The sequence below is a fragment of the Apodemus sylvaticus genome, chromosome 10 (assembly GCF_947179515.1).
Source record: "Apodemus sylvaticus chromosome 10, mApoSyl1.1, whole genome shotgun sequence".
NCBI lineage: Eukaryota > Metazoa > Chordata > Mammalia > Rodentia > Muridae > Apodemus > Apodemus sylvaticus.
Window position 1 is genome coordinate 83,965,196 of NC_067481.1, and position 5,814 is coordinate 83,971,009.

Genomic DNA, 5,814 nt, shown 5'->3' on the forward strand with positions numbered 1-5,814 from the left:
ACATCTACTCCAACAGTGTCACACCTTCTAATAGTACCATTCCCTAGGCCAAATATATACAAACCATCACAGGGTTCCTGACCTCAGTTGAATGGTTGGCTGTAAATATCTGCATCTGCCTCAGTCAGCTGCTGATAGAACCTCCCAGAGATCAGCCATGCTAGGCTGCTTGTGTTGTAAGCACAACATGGTATAAATGATAGAATCAGGGTTTGGTACCTGCACATGAGATGGATTGGTCTCTGGATAACCTTTCCTTCAGTATCTGTTCCATTTTTGTCCCTGTATTTCCTTTAGACAGGAACAATTTGAGGTCAAAATTTTTGAAGCTAGGTTGGTGACTCCACCCCTCCACTGGTAAACCTATCTATCTACTGGGGGTTGTTTCTTCAGGTTCCATCTCCCCACTGTTGGGCATTTTGTCTAAGGTCACCCCCACTGAGTCCTGGGAGCCTTTTACATCCCAGGTCTCTGGGACTTTCTAGAGGATACTCCCCCAGCCTCCACTCCCCGCAGCTGTATATTTCCACTCCTTCTCCTGACTCCCCCAACACCTGATCCTGTTCCCCTTTCCCCCTCCCCTCTTTTACCCTGGTCCCTCCATCCCTCTGCCTAACATGATTATTTTGTTCCCCCTTCTAAGTGGGATTGAGACATCCTCACTTGGGCCATCATTCTTGTTAGACTTCTTACTGTTTGTGGGATTGTTTTTTTATTTGCTCTGGCCTTAAATATAAATAAATACATTTACTTCTATGAAACATTAACTCTCAGTGTCTCCATAAAGTAGTAAGCAATAAACATTAGATTCAGGTAATGTAGTGAAGATTGGATAACATCAAAACCTCTTTGTTCTGGCATGATATTCTTGGAGGACGGCATTTTCTTATATGTAAACATCTACTCTGAGAAGTCTCTAACTGCACAAAATCTGAAATAATTGCTAAACAAAATAGCTATGCACACAGAAAATGCTTCAAAATTTATTTCTAAACAATATGCTGTGAGCAAACATTAAGGCTTTAAACAAAGCTTCAGAGTATCATTTTTAGGACAATCAAAGAACTCAAAAGTCTATTAAACACCAAGAATTGTTTCTAATTCATAGTATCCCCTGTGACTTTTAAAATAAAATTTAATGTATATTTATGACTGAGGTAATGAAGTAGCAGAACTTATGTGAAACACAATAAAAGGCTGATTAAAGTTTGGCAAATTGCTTAAGGATTCTTCAGGGAGATTTATTTCCTTTCTTCTGAAATAATGCTTTCCTTGCCTGGAGACTCTCGTGAACTGTATACCCACTGATGAAGAGTTAAACCACTGCCCTTGCAGCAGAGAACTATATTCTAGGTATGTTCCAAGGAAGATAAATCAGAAAGGCCATTGAGTATCTCAGAGATGTCAACAGTTTTATGACTCTGTGCCCACCCTGTTTTTCACACACTCCATCATAAAAATTAATATGACAAAAGTTTATTATTTTTGTAGAATCTCTTGCAACTCATATCCTCCCAAACAACACACACACACACACACATACACACACACATACACACACACACACACACACACACACACACGTATTTCCTCTCTAATGAATACAGTTTTTTAATCAGCTCAGGTGCCCTGGAAAGTCAAGTGCAATCAGGTATTAAGAAAGAAGTGATTAAGGAAGGTATTTAAGAGCCACAGGATGGAGTCATATTAAATGTAAATGTTTCTATCTCTAAACTTAGAAAGTTTTGCTTTGTGACATTTAAATTCTGTTCTCATCGGTATTACCAGTCTGCCTTTCTCATTAGCATTTTGCATTCACTCCCCAATAACAACATCTCTTAGTGGCTTATGTCAATTTTTAAAAATAGTTCCTGTGCATATATATATATATATATATATATATATATATATATATATATATATATGTGTGTGTGTGTGTGTGTGTGTGTGTGTATACACACACACGCGCGCGCATATATTGAAATTTATATATGCTGAAATGATTCTGGTGAGTCATAATGGGGTTGATAACAAGTTATTTTAGAACAAATCAGTTTCAGTATTCATCAATGGGAGATATTAATTTCATTTGCAGAGCTATTTAGTAAACCAAAGACTTTTGTAGAGGAATTTATGACAATGGTGATGCATGCAATGATCGAGGCAGACACAATAACACTCATTATTTTTTATTAATCACTTTATTAGTTTATATTTCAAATGATATCCCCCTCCAAACCCCCAACCCATCTCCCCAGCCCCCCTTTGCATCTACGAGGGTATCCTTGCACCCACTCACTCACTCCTTCCTCACTGCATTAGCAAACCCCCACACTGGGTCATCATGGCTCCACAAGACCAAGGGCCTCCCATCCCGCTGATGTCAGATAAGGCCATCCTCTGCTTTGGAGCCATGACTCCCTCCATGTGGCTGTTCCCTGAGAGGTTCTACCAGCACCTCATCAATGTAGATGCAGATACTCACAGCCAGCCATAGGACTGAGCTTGGGACTCCAACGGAAGAGCTTGGGGAAGGACTACAGGAGCTGAAGGGGATTGCAACCCCATAGGAAGAACAATATCACCTGACTGGACCACCCAGAGCTCCCAGGGACTAAACTATCATCTAAAATAACCCTCATTCTTATCACACACTTACGAGGTAAATTTAGACAGTGCTTCAAGGTTTGCAAGATTTTCCTATACAAATATAAGCTTGGAGTGAGTTTTAAGTAGATACTGTAAGAAATCTTTTTACAATGTCTCTGACAAGTGAAATCATATAGAACTAAAAATCAGTAACAGAAGAAACTCAGGAATTGCAAAGGCCACTGGAAATGGTATTTCCCTAAAACAGTATTTCTGGCAGAATGTGAAAATTCCTTGAAGTAAGGGTTAGAAAGTATCCTTATCCATACTCAACTAAACCAAACAAATCAGGACATATAGGGAAATATGCCCCAAAGGGCCAAATAGAGGTGCACAGCATGTGCTTCCTCATCCGTAAAGAAAAACCAGGACAGTATCTGGAGACCTCCTTTCAAAACATCTTACTTAGAATTTTATTGTAATGGATCTACATGAATATCAAAGGCCAGAAAACCAAATATTGAAACTTTTCTAAAGATTAATATTTCCTTTTTGTTTCTTCATTCTTTTTTTCCTATTTTATAGATATTTGCTTTATTTCCATTTCAAATGTTATCCCCTTTCCTTGTGTCCACTCTGAAAACCCCCATCCCCCTTTATGTGCTCAACAGCCACCCTCTCACTTCCCTGACCTGATATTTCCCTACATTGGGGCATTAAGCCTTCAAGACAGGCCCAATGCCCTCTCCTCTCATTGATGTCTGAAAAGACCATCCTCTGCTAAATATGTAGCTGGAGCCATGGGTCCCTCCATGTGTACTCATTGGTTGGTGGATTAGTCCCTGGGAACTCTAGGGATACTGGTTGGTTCATATTGTTGTTCCTCTTATGGGGCTGCAAGGTCCTTCAGCTCCTCACTTCCACCTTCTTCTCTGGCTATATAATTTTGTTGTTGCTGCTGTTTTGTTTGTTTCTTGTTGAGAAAGCTTGCGCATGCAAGGGAGAGGGAGGAGGGTAGAGGGAGGAGGGAGGGGAGAGAGGGAGAAAAAGAGGGAGAGGGAAAGGGAAAGGAGGGTAGGAGGGAGAGAGGGAGTAGAGGGAGGGGAAAGGAGGATGAGAGAGAGAGGGAGAGGGGAAGGGAGGATGGGAGGGAGAGATGGAGAAAGAGAGGGAGAGGGGGAGGAAGGGGGAGGGAGAGAGGGAGAGAGAACACATTTTCAATTGAGTCATGATAAGAGAATGCTGAAATCCAGCAGAACATGTCAGAATGGAATGTTGTGAGAGACCTGGAACAATAGCATATATATTCAATAAAATCACTTGTTCCAGCAGTCACCGCAGATCTGCATCTGAGGAAGGTGAGTTTTTATTTGTTGAGGAAAGAATAAAGGGAGAGCCCTTGGCCACTCTCTTCATCTGAATGAAATGCTGTCAATTCTAGCTATTAGAATTTCCCTTCAAGAACTTGACAGCGCCCCTACAGAGCTGGCTCTGGTCGGTGGCTGGCCGCAGGAGTAGGTGTGGTTGAATCTACAGAGGCATGTGTGGGATGCCGGTCAATTTGCTGGCCCGAGGTGCCCTCTCAGGAACTCCCTTTTCTCAGGTGTTCTTCCAGGCTCCACAAGGCCTCCACTGTAGTGCAGTTACACACAAGGAAGAGGTGTGGTTGGTTCCTCGATCTCCCGAGCCCCTAAAGAAGACCACCAAAGTTCTTGCAACGCCTGAAGACCTGTTCAAGCCATCAGGAAACGGGGAGCAGGACAAGGCAAGCTTCCTGAATGCAGTGCGCAGCTTCGGGGCACACAACGTGTGCAAGTGCGGCCACGTGGACTTCACTTACTTAGCACTTCACAAAATGCCAGAGTTTGGTGTGGAGCAGGACTTGTCAGTATACAATCTGCTGCTGGATGTTTTCCCCAAGGAGGTCTTCTGGCCCTGAAACATTATCCAGCACATCTTTGTCCACTACCCACAGCAGCAGGCGCGTGGAGTCGCCGTCCTGGAGCAGATGCAACGACACGGAGTCATGCCTAACACAGAGACTGTGTTCCTGCTGATTCAGATATTTGGCGCTAAAGCTACTCCATGCTCAGGTTCCTGCAAATGAAGCTGTGGTTCACCTGATTCAAGAATATCAACCCCTAACCAGTGCCCCAAGATCTTCCCCAGCAAGCTAGGCCTGCGGCACATGGATCCTGACCTCAGTGCTAAAGTCACAGTTTGAAACCAAGTTTAAAAGCACCTTAAATGTAGACAGCAGCTGTACTTTGTGGAATGTAGTTACTAAACTCTTCAAAACCACCCAGAACTGCTGTGGTTGGGTACCACGTGAGAAGAGAGCTAACTTTATAGTCTTAAAGCACACATACATAAAACTTTCTATATCCTATATGTGGCTTTCAAAACATAATCTACTCTATTAGTATAGTGCCAATGATTGCAGTCTCAATGACCCATCACAGACAAGCAGAACAGGCATGAGCACTGTATGCAAACTCTCTGATGCACTCCCCTGCAAGGGATGTATTTATATAACAGACAGCAGTACGAATTCCACCTCCCAGAAATAATGTCATAATCTTTGTCTTTTGGGGAAGAGAAGCTATGTAGATGCTGTGGATGAACCAGAACTAGATGTTTTTCTAGAACTATACCCAACACAGTCTACCAAATCAGAATCCAAAGAAACATCATTAGGCTAAATATACTTACTATGCATTCTACTGTGTGATAAAGATAATTCATCTAGGAGATACTTAAATCTCAAAGCAGAAGTATAAAAATTATCAGGATGCAAGACAGGTACTATATTGAAATACCAAGATAATATAATGTTATTAAAATAAGAGCAGAGTTTTCAATAGGAAAGAAAGAAAGGAAGGAAGGAAGGAAGGAAGGAAGGAAGGAAGGAAGGAAGGAAGGAAAGAAGGAAGGAAGGAAGGAAGGAAGGAAGGAAGGAAGGAAGGAAGGAAGGAAGAGAGAAATAAAGGGAAAGAAAGCCACAAACTGTAAAGATATGACTTACATTATAGCAGATGCTTGGGTCATAGAGTGAGGTATGTAGGGCTTGGTGTGATTGTACTGCTTCATCTGACCAGGAGGTCCTAAACCTGACACAGAATCATGTAAATACAAGTAATAATTTCTATTTTCTTCAAGACAGGGTTTCTCTGTTTTGCCAAAGCTGTCCTGGAACTCACTCTGCAGACCAGGCTGCCCTTGTCT

General features: G+C 42.0%; 1 pseudogene; it reads left to right on the forward strand.

Annotated features, from left to right (window-relative positions):
* The first annotated feature begins 4,138 nt into the window (after positions 1–4,138).
* LOC127694467 (evolutionarily conserved signaling intermediate in Toll pathway, mitochondrial-like) lies at positions 4,139–4,813 on the forward strand (annotated as a pseudogene).
* Positions 4,814–5,814: the final 1,001 nt, after the last annotated feature.